General features: G+C 38.9%; 1 protein-coding gene across 1 annotated transcript in view; it reads right to left on the reverse strand.

Moving 5' to 3' along the window:
* Gprin3 (GPRIN family member 3) overlaps nucleotides 1-1,232 on the reverse strand; it is a 93,616-nt gene extending 92,384 nt beyond the window's left edge. Inside the window, 1 exon segment of the mRNA NM_001398918.1 lies at nucleotides 1,086-1,232. The gene's annotated coding sequence lies outside the window, so the exon portion shown is untranslated.
* Between the last annotated feature and the right edge of the window lie 19,416 nt (nucleotides 1,233-20,648).

Raw genomic sequence — 20,648 nt, forward strand, 5'->3', positions numbered from 1 at the left:
TCCTGTCATGACCCAGATTCCATAAAAACAAGATGAAAACACGGACCTATGGATCGTGAACAACTGTGTTGTGAAAATGGAAGGAAGCAAACACCTTCAGGAAGGAGGCCCCATGCTGGATGGCTATCTAAAACTCCTTTATTCTTGCTCCCCCCAGGCTTCTGCCTTCCTCCCACCTATTCAGCTGCTCTCTCATCATCCCAACCTTGAACTGCTACATGCAGCCAATGACCTCCCTTAACATTCTTTCCAAAGCCCGGAACCCTGGTGTGCCTAGGCTGCTTTCCCTCCACCCCAATCTACTCCCCAGTGCCCAAGTGTCCTCTCTCTCCTCCCCTTTTTTCCACTGTCTAAAATCTTGCCTATGTCTTTTCCATCTGTCTCAGAAACAAGAAGATTTGCTGTGTGCTGGATGAACATCTCAGGCCTTTGCTGTAATCTACCCGGAGAAGGGTTTATCACCTCTAGCTTGATTTAATGTGGTTCCAAAGTTCACCTCTAGACACTGAACATGCTCTACAATGACTTCTCTTTATCAACCTCAGTCCGACCTTCCTTGTCTTTCCCTTCCGACCTCAAGAAGATACATGTGCCAGTGTGTTAATAAATACATGCACATATACACACCTAAACGAGCCTATTATATATGATTGAGTTTTTAACCTTACAGCAAATAATCATAGTAAAATAACACACACACACACACACACACACACACACACACACACACACACACACACACACACGCACCCTCTTGGAATATTCGATGTCTGCATATCCTATTGATTAGGATTCCCAGCTCAGAAGCAGCAAGCAGCTTCTCCCTTTTACCTTTGGGTCAGAGCTTCAGAGAGTAATAACCTTGCAGAGATATACATCACCTGCGGGGTGTACGGCCCCTTCTAAGAGGCAGGATGGAAGGATAGGCTGGGGACATAAGCAACAGGCAAAGGATCCACAAACAAAATATGAGACCTAATTCCTCCTTCACCAGTACAGGCACATTGCCAGGCTCCTGTCTCCAAGGCTGGCCACTGGGCCAGGTGGCCGCGGGGGCGGCTCCTTTCCGGCTACAGCTTGCTTACCTGCTCCCACGGAGTGTCCCCCGCTGGGCCGCTGTCTGTGCTTTGCTGGGCTTCCAGTCGCTACCCAGCCCCGGCTCCTCCACACCACTGCTGGGGGATTCGAGCGGTCCGCTGCAGCCAGGAGCCAGCTCTGAGCGATCAGGAACTGAGATTACTATGCCAAGAGCCGAGGCGGCGCTGGAGCGGGGCGGAGACCGGCAGCTTCACAGCTCGGCGCCAAGCCAGCAAGGAGGTGGAGTTCACGTGCTGGCAGATCCGCGCCAGCGAGGCGCGCCCCTCCGCGGCGGCCTGGCCTCAGCTGCTGAGTGCGGACTGCAGCGCAGCAGGCAGCAGCCTCCCTGTGAGCTCGGCCCCAGTCAGCCCTCTGGGCCCTGCTCTGGTAGCCTAGCGCTCTGGGGGAGCTTAGAGGACTGGCTGGCTGTGCTTCTGTTGTAGGGGAACCAGTGACAGATGGAAAGTTAAGACGGAGATTAAGGAAAAGGGCTGGGGACCCAGAGCCACTCAGCAGGAAGTCTGGCCCTTACTCCCTCCAGCAAGTCACTATATGGCTCCTTATAAAATCACATGCAGAGATACGGAAAGCAAGCAGACAACAGACAACGGGTATTTAATATGTTGTAAAATGGACAACATTTTAAGTGTTTAGACTTGTCACTGCAAGAATGTTCCGGTCTCTCCCCTGCATAACTACCTCTAAGAGTGTAGATGGCTTTGGACACAGTCCCTCTGAGCTGCTGCTGCAACATCCTGAAGTCGGTTGAGCTGTTGTAGATGGTGCGGAATAACATCACAAAGACTATTATAACTGTTTGCGAACTGTGTGGCTATAATTCTCACAACTACTTATTAAGGGGGTGTTACTCCTTGTTTAGAAACTTTGCTTGAGAGTGGGACAGTAATGCAGCCTGACTGGCATTCTAGCCACTCAAAGATGTCTTTAAGCTTGTACTCAGGCCTTACCCAGGGATCTTGTTGACATGATCTTTGCAGCCGGGCCCAAGGATCTGAGTTTTTAAAACAGATTCCTACCCAGGCCATGCTGAACAGCCTCAGTCTTTGGTGTTGGTTGGAGATTCTTTCTAAAGGTGGATTAAGAAGGATTTTCAGATGTTATACCTTGGCTCTGGAGCACAGAAGTGTAAGCAGTTCTCAAGTTTCCCTTTGGTTGAAGGAAGAAGGGAATGAAAAGGTTGCCAGTGGCCCTAAGTCACCCCTGAAAGAGCTTTCTCAGAAGAGTGGCTCGAGTGTAGGATGCTGTTTCCAGGTTCTTAGCCTCTTAACCAAAGAACTGAAAGTAAGGGCTCATACTGATTTGTAAACAGAGCATGATGAGTTTGTGCAGAGGGAAGTGGCAGTCTGGAGTCCTAGAGGGACCAATCGCCCAGCAGACCACGTGTGTGAGAGTACACAAAGCCTAATTATTATTTGAGACTTTCTTTTGTAAGCTCAATTGAAGAAAAATGTGGTTACTAAGGGGCAAAATGTGGGTGGCTATATTGATTGATAAATAGGCTTTATATTCACTTCTACACATTATCTCTTCCCATAATACGTATTATTTCAATCATACACATTCTCAGTTAATACACAGTCTCTTCTGCCGCGAAAGGTAAGGCACAGTGACAGGTCTCTATGGTCAAGGAGTACATATGGTCTTCATTCTGTCCTCTGGCTGCACAGCCTGTGTCCTGAGGCTTCAGCTAAACTTCTTTCCTCTGCTGACCATTCAGACTGTTAGGAAATTCCTCCAACTTTAGTACTTACTGGAAAATCATTCAACAAATGAGTACTAGCAAGAAACACTCTCTGGGCAGAGGACATATAGGGTTGTAGTCAGTACAGGACACAAAAGATTTAGACACTGAGGTGATTTTTAAGTAGCTCCCTGAATGCTGCCAGAATCCTGTCTTTAGCCACACAGAGCAGCCTCACACCTCTGTCCTCAACAGCTCACAGATTGAAGAGAAATGAAGCCATTGCAAATGCAAACAAATCAGTAAATCAGTGTGCTGCCAATCCAGTCCAAGAGAAGAATGATAAACCAAAATGCCTGACCCAATTATAAGTGTTACTGCCTTTTATATTCAAGTCATTTATAGGCATGAGCTTGCGCCGTTGAGTATGATGCAGAATGCATGAAAAATGAAAACTCTTAAAGCTTTTGGAGAGAAGGAGCAGAGGTGAGAGGTGATGATCTAGCCTCAGCTGGTGGCACTCTTTAGAGTCTGAAGATGCTCTGAATCCCAAGTCTTTATGAGCAGCAGGCCTTGAGGGTGGCAACTTGGCCCTGTTTACAATTGACCTCCACTTCCTCCCTCTGTCAGTTAGGCTTTCCACTGTTGTAAACAGACTGACTACAGTAGTCTTACAAGGAGACATTTAACTGGGGATGGCTTACAGTTCAGAGGTTTAGTTCATTATTGTCATGATGGAAGCCTAGCAGCACGCACATGTATTAGAGAGGTAGCTGAGAGTTACATATCCAGATTCTCAGGCAGCAGGAAGAATAAATGAGCCACTAGTCTTGTCATGAGCTTCTGAAACCTCAAAGGTCATTTCCAGCAATATACTTCCTCCAACAAGGCCGTTTCTACTCCAACAAGGCCACACCTCCAATGTCACTCATATGAGTCTACGGAGGCCATTTTCATCCAGACCATTATACTTTCTAACCCACCAAGCTTTGTTCAGCTGTACTCCAAGCTGCTGTCACCCAGGGCTAAAAAGTCCCACCTGCCATGCCTTTCTAGCTGTAGCAGAATTCACCTTCTAAACTGTGAGTCAAAATTAACCTCTCCTACCTGAAGCTGCTGTGATCAGAAACAAGGGAAGTCACTAGTGCAGTGCAAGTTGCATAAAGCTGTTTTTCCCATGTTTGCCTGTATCATATTGTGGCTTGTATGTGTGTTTACTGCTGTGGGTCTATCACATGAACGCTGGCCAACACTAAAAAGCTCTGAAATTATTTGTTAAATGTAACATTATTTTTAATTTACTAATTAGAAAACCAAATTCTGAAACATTCAAATGACCCCCCCAAAATGTACACTGTTCCACAGCTATTTATTGATTCTATCATGACCAAATTCAATGTTCAGCCGAATAACATTTTATGCCATGTCTTTTTGAACTGAAAGTCATTAATGCTGTGCAAGGGATCACAATTCCTTTAACATTTGTAGAAATTTAGATTAAGATTTTCTTTTTCTTTTTTTTTTTTTTTTCGGTTTCCCCTTGAATTTGTTTTATTGGGGTTTAAGGTTAGATATAGAAGTTGCAGTGCACAGCTATATTTTGAACAAAACATATCCTACAATAAAAAAAATAATTTTATCAAAACCAGATTTCCATCACAGTTGTGCATGATTCTCAGTAAGATACACGTTGAATTGCACTTTACAGATATCTTGACAGTGTCCTTTACAAGGCTCCTCATGTCAGCCTATGTTTTTTTCAGTAGACACGGGTTCTTCCAGCGTAGATTAAGATTTTCAATAAATGCCATGTCTTTCCTTTTGTGTATTCAGTTTAGCTACACTGACAGAAAGTGCCGCCAAGTATGACAGGTAGCACACACAAACGACACTATGTAAACATACATTCACTACACACATAAGTGTTAAAGGTTGTTTATTAAATTGTTGATTTCTGTACCCAGAGTTCTAGTTGTGTTGCAACCTGGACTTTGGTATGGTCGCTATTATGAAGCATCTTCCCACTTACTATTTTGTAAAACATTGTTCTTCTTCATCTTCTGGTTGGACAATTGAAGAGCTGATTAGCCAATAACTGGGCAGGAGAGGAAAAGGTGGGACTTCCAGGCCCAGAGAAAGAGGGGAGGGGAGGAGAAAGAGTCAAAGTTGCAGGTAGAGACTGTGGTGTCACTATCGGGACATGAATGAAAGAGGTGCCAGGCTGGACTACGACGGCAGGTTACTGAGTGGGGCATGTAGCTGGGACGTAGGCCAGGTCAGCATTGTTGGGTAAGAATAAGAAATAAAATTCTTTCTTGTTAATCGCAGTATTTAGCAACACAATTTCTATTGCTAAAATTATACATTGGTTAAATGTATAAAGTAAACTACCATGGAGTACAGCAGTCATCAAAAAGAACTGGTGGAAGTGTGGGAGGGGAACCACTCGGTTTAATTTAAGAGGCCGACCACTGAGAGTTTGACCATGCTCCAATGAGTATATAGATAACAGAAATTAAATTTGTTTTTGAAAATTTCTTTTGGGGATGGGGAAGGTTACAGTCGTGGAGTGTGGGTGGACATGGAAGGACTGGAAAATATGTGTGATTGGGGAGCATGATGTGAAATTCCCAAATAATCAATAAAAATATTATGTTAAAAGCAAGCAAGCAAGCAAGCAAGCAAACAAACAAACAAAGAATCTATCCAGCCACTGTGCCTGAAGCTTTTAGTAAATATAAAGATCTCTGTGTCATTTTTCAGAGAAAAGGGAGGTATAGAAAAATCCATACCCTTATACAAAAGCACAGGCACACACACACATATACATTATGTAAACACACATCCGTATAATATGAACATCCACAATTACAGAAATGCACAAACAATTCGCCACTGAGCAATGCTATCAGTGGTGGTCTGCAGATGATTGAAAGGTGTATTTTTACTCTGGATCTCTTTGGTTCTGAAGGAACAGGTACTCTAGTTTTTATATCCTTAAACTTTGCTTAGTACTGGACTCTGGATAGAATTGATTCATGTACAAATGGCTGCATCTCTCCAAAAACCATATAAGTCATGGCCAAGACAAGCATCTTGGTGGAAAAGAGGCTTCTTGCTTTTTATTCACTCAAGAAATATTATTTTTCTACAATCAACTGCCATACTCCCAAGCCATTTTCTGTAATTTTGATCTTTTATGAAGTCTGTGAAAGTCATTGGAGGAATAGGCTTGCTTCGATCTCTTGAAGAAAACCTCGATATGATATTGCTTCAATAGGAATCTCTCTTCCATTAAAAATGGATAGTGAAGAGTTGCTCACAGAAATCAGCAGGTACACTGAAAGCTCATGTTGAAGACATTCTTAGTGTTGCTTGAGTATCATCTGTCCTTCTGTCTGTCCTTTCTTGTTTCCTTCCTTTACTTCCCCTTCCTTCTGTCTTTCCTTCCTTCCTTCCCTCCTTCCTTCTTTCCTTCCTTCCTTCTTTCTTTCCTTCCTTTTTCTTTCTTCCTTCTTCTTTCTTTTTCTTTCTTCCTTTCTTTTCTCTCTCTCTCTCTTTCTTTTTGTCAATCTGACATAAATAAAGGTTTACTGGGAAGAGGGAACCCTAATTGAGGGACAGTCCATATAAAACTGGCCTTGGGGCAAGCCTGGGGAGGCATTTCATTGATTAGTGAATTATATGAGTGAGATCAGCCTACTATGGTAGATTATAACCCTGGGTAGGGTATCTGGAGTTGTATAAGAAAGCAAGCTGAGGAAACCATGTAAAACAAACCAACTATCATGTTTCTTTGTGGTCTTTGCTTCAAGGCTTACTTTAAGTATTCTCCTTGATTTATTGCATTACGTTTTCCCAGTGATGGACTGTGATAGAGAAAAATAAGCCAAATACACTATCCTCCCCAGAGTTGATTTTGGTTAGTGTTGATTATAGTAATAGAAAGTAAACTGAGACAGAAATTGGGAGCAAGAGGAGGGTATTATTGTAATGGCCTGACTACAATTTTTGTTTTAGATGAGGGGTATATTTATGTGAAAGATTTTAGAAAGTTTGGCAGGAAATGTCCATTGAGTGCTCAGAGCTTCATGAGTTATTGTGAAAATTTGGAAGATAAAAATGTTGAGAGAGGTTTAGACAATGGAGTCTAGATTTGTGAAGTTTCAGAGGGTTGTTTGACGGGTCTTTCAAAAGCAATGTTGCTCTATTGATATGGCATATTTGAATTAATAATCTTGGGAAGTGAAACCAGTGCTTTATTGAGATAATAGATGTTGGTCATCTGAGGCTAACAAAGTAGTTGTAATTATTCGGAGACCAGTGGCATTGAACTCAATCTTCTAGAAATTACTTCCTTTGGGTCAGGATATAGAAGTTAAGGTCCGGTGGAGGGCTAAGGCTCACCTCAAGCTAAAAGTAGAACTTTGCATATAATGCATTAGAGTCTCCTGCGTGGTACTAGTTTTGAAGGCATGGAAGATTCTTGGCTTAGCACAGTGAAGGGTGTTGCAGTGGGGCATGTATTGGTAAAGGTACAGCCTTTGTTGCACTGGAGGTCCCAACATATTTGAGATGACAGGACCAAGGACACAGTAGGTCTGGAGTGAAATGGCCTGAACTTACCAGATAAGCTATGTGTGTACATTTGTGTGTGTGTGTGTGTGTGTGTGTGTGTGCATGTGTGTGTGTGAATGTGTATGTGTGTGTGTACATGAAAGAGAGAGAGAGAGACAGAGACAGAGAGAGAGAGAGAGAGAGAGAGAGAGAGAGAGAGAGAGAGAGAGAGAGAGAGAGAGGGGTGTGGTGGGTGGAATATAGGGAAGAGCGAGGAGGGACTACCCAAACCCTTTAGAGTATAGAAGAAGATCTTGAGTGACTGGGTTCCAGATGCAGAACACTGAGCTACAGTATATGATTTAAACTTCTAGATTTTGTTTTTACCTGATTATAACTGTACACTGATTATTTCCTCTTGAAATAAAGAAATTAAATTTCTTATATGAGTCAAATGTTAAGAAATATAAAATTTAAAAATATTTAGGACTTTTAAAATGTCAGACTTTTAAATGACTTCAGGACTTTTAAACGTTGGATTCTATTTTGTATTGTGATAGTAATATGAGCTCCTGGGGACAAGGGAAGATTGTAGTTTAATTATTATGTATTTTTGAGCCAAGTTGAAAACTGGTCAATTTGTCTGTGAGGCATTTTCTTGATTCATGATGGATGTAGGATGACCCAACCCACTATGGTTGTTGCCATTCCCTGGCAGTTGTTCCTGGGCTTCTTTTTGCTTTCATGCCCTAGTTTTCTTCAGTGATGAACTATGACACAGAAGTGTAAGCCAAATAGTCTATCATTCCCAAAGTTGTTTTTGCTCAATGTTTTGTTCCAACAGCAGAAAATAAACAAACACAAGTACATTTTGGATTTCCAGAACTCCAGGACAAGTACATAAATCAGGCTTTCTGCTTATTTATTTCTTTTGCACCTCTTTTGCCCTTTACCTTTACTCCCTCATTTTCTTTTCTCCTTCTTTTCCTTTTTATTAGCTTCGTACTACCACAAGGGTATACCTGAAACAGCTTATCAAGACAAAACATTTATTCAATCAACAACAGAAGGCCGAAATTAAATTAATTTGATGAAGGCAGCAAGTATTAATGTTGGGAGGAGATGAAGAGAGGATGCAGCATCCTTGAAGGGCAAACCATATTTCCTCTCACATGCCCTTATCTCCTAAATCTCCTATTATCATCTACAACTTGTACCTTGGAATCCATGGCTTTTACACATACAGTTTTGGATGACATATCCAATTTCTTAGCAGCCTCAATCCTTTACTTTCTTTGATACCAAATAACATATCTTAGAACAAATTTTTTGTGGGGCTTGGCATTTTGTTATTTTTTTACAGTGCTCTATTGCCATTGGAATACCCTTGAGGTAGGTTCCTTCAACTGAGTAGATAACTGACCCTCAGATCACTTCTTGTTTACTTCTCTTTACCTTGCTATTGCTAACATTTATTATTCTTACAACCTTAATTACTGTAGCACATTAGTATATCATTCTATGACACCACACATTAACTTTTAGTTGGGCTCAATCTTCTCACAGAAATGTCTTTTTGTCATGACGATTAATATTAAGAATTTTGTGAGAATTTCTGAAGGAATTATTGAAATATAAAGAAAGAGGAACAGGCCTTGTGATTGTAGAGGTCAAAAAGTTTCCCATCTGACATATTAGTAATGGATGTGAAAAAACGCAAAAAATGATGTAAACATTCAGTATCTATGTCAGTGTTGGTATAGACTGAGTTATGAATGTATTTGCTCCACAGGTGCAGGGTTGATTGATTTATGAAAATGCTCTTTGTGTCAGATTGGTTAAATTCAACTAGTTTCTAATGAAACTATTTAACTTGATGGGACAACTTAAACTATGCTCTAGAGAGTGGTGCCTTCTGCGTTGTAGGAAATTGAAAATCTGATGTATCCAGTGGCTATTTTTAAATGGCAGGGAGTTCTGGAGTCTCAAGGATAAGGTTCTTTATATCCTGTCCTTCAAATCGCTGACTACACAAAGCATATGCATCCATACAAGGAACTGTAATGTCTAATAAACAATAACATTTTGATTTTAGAGATTGACTTTATTTCTGATAAAATTAAATTTGTCAAAGTATGACCAAATCTTATGAAAATCCTACATACATGAAAAGTTAGTAGAAATGACTTGTCCTTGGGTTGGATGGTTTGGCAGTTAAAAGTGCTTAACTCTTCCAGAGGCCTGAGTTTGGCTCCCGGTGCACACATTAGGTGACTCACAATTATACACAACTCCCCTTTTAGAGGAACCAAAATCTTTCTCTAGCCTTTGTGCACATGCATACAACATACACATGGCATATATATGTACACGCGCACACACATACACACAAACATGCAGGACACACAAACATTCTTACACACATGACAGACATACATACACACACACACACACACACACACATAGCACATACACATATACACACAGAAACACAAACACCAAAAATAAATACAAAAAATCTTGTGCATTTGACAAAAACGTTTTCCTAATCACTTGTTAGATTATCATTTCAAATTGTTATTTCTAGGAGTAACTTCTCTAATTATTCATTTATCATGGATTGTCGACATGGGCTTATGTAAGAAAGCATATTATTTTTTCCTGTACAAATAATGTTATAAATATACTTGGCTTCTCTGATTATGAATTGAACAATGAAAGTATTTCAGTTTAAAAATTAACAGCATATCATAGAAACAAATACCAAACTATCTACAGTCATTTAAAATAGAATTATGTTTAAAATACTATAAAATAATGTAAATAAGATGTATACATACATTGTTTAGGGATTCCCCATGTACTATATAACACTAAGCAATTTGAACTGTATTGAATTCTGTAACTTATTTAAATGAACACTATAGTTTAATAGCCATTGAATTAATTATACATGACACAATGAATAATTATGTTTGCCTTCTTAGGATTATAAAGAATTTAGGAGAAACTGTATCTTACCAAATTGTTATAAGAACTGCCTAGGAAAGCTTAGCTGGATAAGACATTTCTTACAATTGTATGACAAGACAAAAATGCACTGGGCAGTGATAGCGTTAAGTTGAGTGCTGTGATGCCTAGTCCTCTCCTGTTATGAAAAGGATCTAGTTGTAAGGGCCAAAGCTAACCTGTAAACTTCACTTGCCCAAGGACAGATAACTTCCTGAAATGCTGGGGGCTGTTGTTCATGTAAGATAAAAGTCATTTGTTTTTACTTCAATAAATAAAGTTGGTTATTCCAACCACACAGGATGTTCTTGATCACACATAGGTGGAAGATACTTAGGAGGGGAGTACGTTAAGATGTATGCTTGTCCCTATTGGATGAAGGAGGGAAATGGGAAATAGGTAACTTTGTGAGTTTGCCTTTATAAGCACCTGTCTGGCCAATATAGTTCATGGCCATTTTATCTGGATATGGTAGTCATTTGTGTCCACATGCCTGGCCAGTATTTTAAAAAGCTTGCTCTAGTTGTGTAGTCATGGAATCTCTCCTTGAAATTCTCAGGTTTAACACTAGCCACATGAACAGTTGAGTTTCAAAGAGAAAGCAGGGAATAAGAACCTGGAATATGGGGGAAAGAGAGGTCTTCCTGATGACTATTTACAGTGAGAGAAGTTAGTGGAAGAAGGAAATGAAAACAACAGGACATGTTTCAGTATAATCTAGCTAGACTCAGGACTGGGACACTAAATAGTACTTGCATATTTGAAGTACTTCTTAAGAAACCATCAACTGGAGAGACTATTTTCTGGGTAGCATTCTAGGAGCTGCCTACATGACAAAGTCCTGGAGCTTTACGGTCTTATATTTGAATGCTGCAAACATAAAAATTGGATGCACAAAAAAACATATGTTTTGATGTTAGAGATGGATATACTGAAGAAAAAGGTCAGGGGAGACGATGAAGAACAACAGAGTGCTCCTTAGATGGGGTAGGAGTCAGGGGTACCTCTGAATGAGGAGGCAAGTTTTGAAGGTTTTCAATGGAAAACAGTATTGCAGATGTTGGCAAAGTTCTTTACCGACTCTTAAAGAGTCATAATATGTTTTTTTTATTGTAACAAAAACATGTAAGAATGAGTATTTTTATTTGCTATAAGAACATTTTGGAGGAAGAGTCCAAGATCAAGTGGCTTTGCCCAGCGTATTTCCAGTGACATCCCTGCATCACTAATGGCAGAAGTACTATGAAAACAAAAGAAGTACACATCCCATGTCAAGAGAGAGAAGAGACTAGGGAGGGACTGAAATGCCTGTTTCACAATAACCCACTTATGTTGCAACTAAACAGATTCTGTGAGAACTACATCTATCCCTTTTGAGGATGATACCCTTAACATGTGGTCACCTCTCTTGTGACTACAACTTAGAGAGATCTAAAACTTCTCAATTCTGTTACATTTAAGATCAGACCTCTGATTCATGAACTATAATGGCTAATCTTGATGGTCAATTTGATGCCAGTGAGGAACATTCAGGAGATTAGTGAAGTACACCGTTGATTTTATCTGTTTGGTCAATTGCAAAAAGGATTAATAAGTGTAAGACTCCTTGGATACTAGTGACATGATTGCAAAGGGTGGAGCATGGGTGAAAAAAAGGATAAAAGGAAAAGCCAGAGAATAGTGGTCTCCTTGTTTCCTAGACACTATGCTTTGAGCACCTGTTGTCTTTCATCATATCCCACTGCCATAGAATCCTTGTCTCCCAGGTCCTTCAGTACAATATGCCTCCCTCTCACCTTGTTTTGTTAGGTATTTTGCCAATAATGGGGACTACTGGATGCTATATCAGTCTTTGGGTATAAAGTATTATGTATGTTTCAAGCCCAGCAAGAAGCTAAAAGTAATCAAACTAAAATAAATAAGAGAAGGAATAAGAAGAAATGAGCCAGTAGATAAGGATACTAGAAGAGGCAATAGAAGACGTTACAAAAGATATTAATATATTTCTACCATGGGCTTCTATCTTCTGAGTTTGCAGCCAAATAAAACTGTCAAGCATTTTTAGGAGTAAGATGTATAATTATACAAATGCATTTGGTATTCGCCCTGCAGTAGAGTATGTATGATTCCTCAGACCTATGTTGATTGTCCACCTTGCACACTCTTCCCCATGTTAGTCAGATTTAAAACCATGGAGAAATCATAGATCTTTTGCTGATCATATGGAAGACTGATTACTATGTAGAACTACTCACAATAAATGTTCTATAAGCATAAATGGAATTAATTATGATAACCCATCACATTTTGGGAATTTATGTTGACAGTCAGAGACTATAACAATAAACATTAGTGGTGGCTAGGGTTTAGAAAGAGGTAGTTAGTGAATTTGATATTTTGATTCCTTTTCTTTTCTTTCGTAAACTTTGAAGAAGTAATATGTCCCTAGGAGATCAATCTAAGTTTTTGTTTTAAGTAGAAAAGGAATAGTCATCTACTTTGTCTTAATGATACTAACCATTAACATATAGTTATATATTAGAAAAACTTGAAATGGAATCACTTCCTTCATAAATAACAAGATCACCCTCCTGTGGTTTTTCTTTCCTCCTCCTCCTCTCCCTCCTTCTCCTCCTTTTCCTCTTCCTCCTCCTCCTCCATCGTCGTCGTTGTCATCTCTCTCTCTCTCTCTCTCTCTCTCTCTCTCTCTCTCTCTCTCTCTCTCTGTGTGTGTGTGTGTGTGTGTGTGTGTGTGTGTGTGTGTCTACTTGACAGAAGCTAGGGTTAACTGGGAAGAGGAACCTTAATTCAAAAAATGCCTCTACCATATTAGCCTGTATGACAAACGAGAGTTTGTCATAATTTCTATGAAAATTTGGGTAATATTTCTCCTTCATCCTCACCTTGTGTATAAACTGTGACTTAGTAGAGCTTTTTTTTTATAACAGTTTAAACATTTTCTCCATGGAAATGCTTCCCCAGATTCATTCTGCTCTATCTTTGGGAGGTGTCACTTTACTACAATGAGTACAGCTGCTTCCTTTTTTGTCTGTTTATTTTTTATCTATTTAATTTTACAGGTGAGTACATGTTTTTTTTTCTAGAATTGTTTTAAATCCTGTGAACTCAAAATTTCCTGCTCTCATGAGGCTTAGAAATACAAATTTTGATTTTACTGTGATTTATGTTGGTTGCATTCTTTAAATTAGGTTCTGGTTGCCATAGTAAGAAATTGCCACACATTATTGGTTTGGAACAACACAATGTGTTCCCTTTACTGCTTCTTGGGTCAGATCTGAAATAACACCATTGTCAGTGAGCTAAGTCTGCTTCTTCACTCTCTGCCTTTAACAGATTTTTCCTAACTTCTTATTCTCAGACTCTAAGGATTCAGATTCAGGCTTCAACAGACTTTTGATAGTCTAGATTTATGTGCAGTTTTATTTTAATATATGAAAATATTTTAGAAGTGGATATGATCTCTGTTTTCCTATTAGTTTTATGAAGGTCAATTCATTTGTCAAATTCTTAAAGTCATGTAGGCTTATATTTTTCAAAGTCTATTTTAACAATGGATCTTAAACATTTCAACCTCCCTTAGAGCCCACCAAGCAAAATAGGGGAATAGGCTGGTAGGACAACGGGGATGTAAACTTGTTTAGAAGTAGTTCCTTGACGTGATTCCAATCTTCATTGTCTGCAGTTCAGTCTACTAGCAAAATACTAAGCATGAATGAACAGAAAGAGCTTCATCCAGAAGAAACCTTGAGGCTCTGCCAATCTTCTTGAGTCCACAGAAGCTTCAAGAAGCAGCTGGAACAAGCACAGGAAGTTCTTTGGTGAGCTTCTCTCTATGAAGTCATGATAAACAAAGATCAGAGAAGAAAGCAAGGAAAATCCAATAGAGATCAGCAAGGTCCACCAATGCCAGAGTGTGGCCCAGTGTCTGTTGGATGGTACTTAAACTCTTTCAAATATCACATGTCCTCTCAAGCACGTGCTCCAGCCAAACTTTGCATGCTTTATCACCTGACAGCTTCCAAAAAAAATCACATGTTTGTTCCCAGAAAAATGTCCTCTCATGTGTCTGCTCCAGTAAAACATACTTTCATAGTACAGTTTCTAGGAAAACATCACATTTAAGTCTCCAACGAAACCAGAACCTACTTCAAAGTCCTTTTAATGAATAAACCTATTGATTGATATCAATCTTTTGTCTCTCAGTGTCTCAGGGAACAAGAGGAGTGAATTCTCTTCTTTTATCCAGATCACCGTCACTCACATATACACAACACCCTTTGGTTTGCTGAATATGTGACAGTAGTCTATCATTTTTCCTTTCTATGATGGTAATTCCTGGAATACAGATCACAGCTTGTTTAAAGTAGACAACCTACTTACCTGAAACAGAAACAGTCCCGGGATATATTTGCATTGAAAGTTTCTTGCCCCATTCTGACTTAGCTGTTCCTCTGGCAATAATAAATTATTACATCTGATGGTTATAATTTAGCCTTGATCAGTTGAGGTTCTTCATGACATGTTCAATGATAAGATTTGAAACTCATCAAGCTCTTTTCCCCTCACTTTTTCAACACTCCATAGTAATGTTTTTAGTCTGCCCTTCTCATCTCAACTCAAAAGTCACCAGGCTACAAGTATCTAAATAGAGACTGTTTAGTTAGTTGCTGTTTGCATTTTTTTATTCCACAATAACATACTTTCCTGGGCCTGTTACACCATTATAAATAATAAGTTTCTTGAAAGTGAAGCTCTTATGATTTTCCATTTTCTTGTCCCGGACACTAAACATTATACTCAAAAGTGCTTAGGATATATTTTTTTGTTCAGTCAAATATTTAATATCAAATTCATTATATTTAATTCATAAAACATTTTAAATTCTCTGCTCTATTAATTGCACAGCTCTTCTAACACACATTTATGTTGAAAGTGTGGTAATTAGTGTCACTAGTGAGCAAACTATGTTCTTCAGACCAACTACCCGCTTATGTGTATGGAGACTAAGAGGCTTTAAGACATGAGCAGCTATGACAGAGACTACAAAGGCAGCCTGACCCTTGGTGCCTCATCTTGTGCAGAAAGTGTTTGCTAACTGTACTAATGCCATAAAGCCCAGCAAATATATTGTCCAGGAAGGAAAGATCTCTCTGTGTGTTGCTTCACTAAACATGGACTATTTGCCCCATCCCCCCTACTAATCAACGATTTCTGTTTATAACAAGTGCTTTCTTATTATTCAATTGTTTAAAACAACAGCAACAGCAATAATAATAACAACAACAACAATAATAAAACAACGGAGTTCCAGATGGCAAGGACTGAGTCCTATTTCCTTGCATCTTCAAAAGAACTCAACACCTGTTGCTTGTATGAACTGGGATGGTCCAATGCCTGAAAAATGTTATATTGTTTGTGGTCATTTCTAGCCATTCTTGCAGATCGTTCATAGACTGTATAAAATTTTTAAATTTTTCTTTTATTTATTTATTTATTTATTTATTTATTTATTTATTTATTTATACATGTGCATGTGAGCGCACATTCCTGCATTACACAGCATGTAAGTGAAAGCCATATGGCAACATATAGAAATTGGTTCTTTCCTGATATCATCTGGCTCTCAAGGATTAAACTCAGGTCATAAGACTTGATGGCACTGTATATCCACTGAGCTATTTCCTTGCCCCCATATGAAATTATTTATAAAATGATTTCCTGAATTTTACTGTAGTGTTAGCACATGCAGAATCATCAGGGCTAACAAAGAAGTCTTGGTGTGAGCGAAATGCCTAATACTGGTGCTATGGGAGGGAGAAGATCCAAATACGTACTGACATTTTGTTGTATGTTATTGGCTTTAGACTATCTTGACTATTGACAAACAGGAGGCTTTTAAGGGGAAGAAAATGTACATGGCAGGGAGTGGTACTCTGTTTCAACATTTACTAAAAAATAAATAGTATGCACAATGCTAATATAAAATCAGTTCAGAAAAAGCTTAATACTATAAGAAAGTTTTTTTCAGGACTGATTTAATAACATTATTAGTTCACAGAGGTTAAGACAAGATCAAAGGTTTTTAAGTATTTTTCTGTCAGGACCCACTTCAGATTCTAAGCATCAAAAGGATTGATTTCTCTCATATACTCTATTGTTCTTGGACACAGACTTGAATTTCTTTTATTGTTAATTCTATTTTGGCATGAAGGAATGTGAGTTTTCTTGTATTTCTGAATGGAAGGGAACTCTATGACATTAAATCTCAAACCTTTGGGTACACACATGAAAAAGCAAAGCATTTATAGTGATTTTTTTTATTGTTGTGGTGAAATACCACAAAAAAGAAACTTGGAGAAGAAAGGACTTATTTCATCTACATTTTTTGCATTTTGTAGTTCATAATTCATAGTTGCATATTACAGTTTATCATAGAGGGCAACGAGGGCAGACATTAACAGAGGGCAAGAACCTAGAGCAGAAACTAATGCAGAGTGTTATGGATGGCTGCTGGCATTTGTCTAGCTTCTCGTGGTTTGGTGGGTCATCAGCCCAGGGATGGCACCACCCACAATGGGCTGGACCTTCATCAATCACAAATTAAAGGAAAAGCCCAAAGGACTGCCAACAGCACTATCTTATGTAGGGTTTTCTCAACTGAGGTTTCCTCCTTTCAGATGACTCCAGCTTGTGTCATGTTGACATAAAACTAGTCAGCACATATGAGATATGTTCCTCCATTCAGCGCCATGAAAGAGCATGGAATCTGTCAGTTCTACTAAGATAAATGGATGCACTGCAAAACAGAGCTTGAGAAAAGACACAGATGGTGGCTCAGGGTATGGATGGTTTGTGGGAAGAGAGGGACCTGGAATAGGGGAATTGCCAGACAGGGACAGAACAGCAAGAGTATCTCTCTCTCTCTCTCTCTCTCTCTCTCTCTCTCTCTCTCTCTCTCTCTCTCTCATCTGTCTGTCTGTCTGTCTGTCTACCCATCTATCTACCTTTACAGTTTGTAGGTCTGTGTACCAGAGGCTATTCGTGGAGACCACTAGCCTGGCCCAGCATCTGGAGGATTCAAGTGAAGGGGAAAAGGCAAAAGCAGGGAGGAAGAACTGCCTCAGACACTTCTTCTGCAGGGTTGGTTAGTGAGCAGAGTGCAGGTTAGTTTCTGGTGGCAGAATGCTCTCTAAAGGAGAGCATTTTCTTCCCAGGCAGTGTTAAAGCTGTTGTGACAGATGCCCTCAGAGGATGGAGTAATTCTCACAAATAATTATTCCTTCTGGATAGGATCTTTTTTTTTCTTTTTCTTTTTTCTTTTTTTGCATTTAAAGTAGCAATTTTATTTGAGTTAAAATTATATACAAAACTCAAAGACATACTTCATGAAACTGGTACAAACTATTTTTTCTTGCCATTGGCTTTTGCTCCAAAAATCACAGCTGAGATATATTGTATAAAATAAAAATAGGATTGGACTCAGAAAAGTATCCTACTGTTCTAATATCCAACTGGTAGTGTTTATAGAAATATTTACAATGTAAAAAGGCTACCTTAAAACTTTAGTTAATTTGCAAGTCAGCCTCAAGTACCCTAAAATAAGAGTTCTCTGAGGGCTAAAAACAGAAATGCACAGCACTTGGTTAGGTGAGATCTTCCTCACATCCTACCCCACTAAAACAGCATCTCTAAAAGTGCTTGACAATTAGTTAGTCTTTCTAAGACAAAAAACCTGTTAAACACTGAGGTAAATCAATTATCAAGTGATCAACAGTGAAACAGAAAAAATGTAATTCACCCTGATTGGTCTCATTCAACTCTTTGTTCCTTACCATCTGCTACAGTCAAAAATCTGCTCCCCAAATCCAATGATTAATAAATATCAATGTATTTTAAAACAACTAATTAAAATATATTGAAGGAAATTTGTGGACATTATTTACCAGGATGCTTTAAAAGAAAATATGTTCACTAAATTAGTTTGGTACTCAGGGCAAATACAGTCTCAATGGTTCCCCTATTATACTTCCATACTGTGTCCCGAAAAGGTTATGGGTAGGGATTTGGGTGGGTAGAAGGAACAATTTGCCTAGAGTCAATTACTTCCTTAAAGGTTTCCAAGCAATCTGCATTATCAAAAATAAGAAGACAAGAAAAGGCAGCCACTGCATTTAAAAACATAGATGGCGCTGGTACAAGAGCCCTGGTTTGTTATTTAATACAGGGAAATAACAAAGTCTAAAATGAGTCAAAATCAGACTTTCAGCTGTTTTCCCCAATACATACCAAACTAATATTTTTATGACTTCAAGTTTTACAAAACCAATGAAGAAACGATCTGAAAGGTATAGGATCTTATATACAGTTTTGGAGTGGGTTGGGTCTGACCGCAGATGCTTCTTATGGGCTTGGCCTCAGATGCCTCATGTACATGAGGAGGAGCTTGAAGGCACTGTCCTTATGTAACTGATGGCCACAATGTTCTCTATGGGGTGCTGTGGCTATGTGACGGGTGCAGGGAGCAGGAGAAGCTCCTAATATCCCTTCAGTGTCCCTGGGGCTTCACACTGTAGCTTAACCGCAGTCTTCCTCTCATGGTCCACTGCCCCACAAAATTTTATCTCTTTTATTATGCTAGTATTATTTAATTTTGTAATCTATTGTAGTATTTAAAAAGTTATAAAATACTCAGGGATTATAAATCTGTAGATATAAACCTAATGGGTTTTGAAAATCCCAAAGTTGTAAAATATTTTACTTACGTGAAATTTGATCAAAACAACAAAAGCACATGTTCATCACACAGAGACACTTACCCATATGTGTACATGTATGTGCACATGTATGTTTCTCTCCTATGCACTGCTTTTAACTGACAATAATTTTCAGAACAGGTGTGGAAGTTGTATAATTTTAAAACTACTGTTACAAAGTAATAAAGCTACAAAAGTTAGGGTAAACAGTGACATTCCTTCTCTCCCCTTCTTCCTTCCCTCCCTCCATCCCTTCCTCCTTTGCTCTTTCCCCCTCACTTCTTTCTTTTCCTATCTCCTTCCCTTCCTCACTGTCTCCCTCCTTCTCTTGCTATCTCCCTCCCTCCCTCTCTCCCTCTTTTCCTTTCTTCTCCTCTACTTCATTCTTCTTCCTTCTCTCTCTCTTTCTCTCTCTCTTTCTCTCCTTTCTGGAGATTGAACTAAAAATCTCACAAATACACTGATCAATCACTACTACTGAGCTATGGGCTGAGTTCTACATGCTGTTTCATAGTTGGGGGCCTAGAAAACAGAGATAACATGTCTATACTCATAGGTAAATTTATACTTTAGAATAAAATGGTCATTTCTATGAGGGCAAAGACCAGCATTTAATTCATTACTAGAGTCTAGGAAAACCACTGGATACAAAAACGCTATTTAAATATGTTAATACTGTACCTTAAATTAATAATTAATTTCACTGCTAAAACAAAACCTAAACATTATTGAGTCATATCTTAATGTTACAAGATTGCTGAGTAAAACTAGATGAGATTGACTTCCATGTTATTGTGCACAGTAGGTCAATTTTTACTCAAGAAGAGTCAACATAATTATATATTTTACAAAGAGTTAAGCAATATTTAACAATTCACTGATTCTTTGAATCCTTTCATATACCTTATTCTAACAGATAAGACGGTCCTCTGACAACTCCTATTTACTTTTTTAAAAATATTCATTGATTCTTTGTGAATTTCACATCATGCACCCCAATATCACTCATCTGTCCCTTCATATCTGACTTATGCCCAAGCAACCTGCCCAAATAAAATAATATAAAATTAAAAAACCTTTTCATAGATGCTGTACTCTGTCACACACTATACCCTTTTGTCCACATGTCTTTATTTGCAAATGTTCATTGTAATGAGGCATTGGTCTGTGTATGCTCAGACCAGGAAATGGTACTATTAGAAGGTGTGACTGGGTTGGAATCGGTGTGTCACTGTGGATATGGGTAGTGAGACCCTCATCCTAAGTTCCTGGAAGCCAGTATTCTACTAGCAGCCTTCAGATGAAGATGTAGAACTCTAAGCTCTACCTATACCATGCCTGCTTAGATGCTGCCATGCTCCCATTTTGATGATAATGGACTGAACCTCTGAACCTGTAAGCCAGACCCAATTAAATGTTGTCTTTTATTAAACTTATCATGGTCATGGTGTCTGTTCATAGCAGTAAAATCCTAACTAAGACAGTCTGTTTCAAAACCTCTGACTTCTGCTACATTATCAATACTGGAT

This window comes from Rattus norvegicus, chromosome 4 (genome assembly GCF_021556685.1).
Source record: "Rattus norvegicus strain SHRSP/BbbUtx chromosome 4, alternate assembly SHRSP_T2T, whole genome shotgun sequence".
Lineage (NCBI taxonomy): Eukaryota > Metazoa > Chordata > Mammalia > Rodentia > Muridae > Rattus > Rattus norvegicus.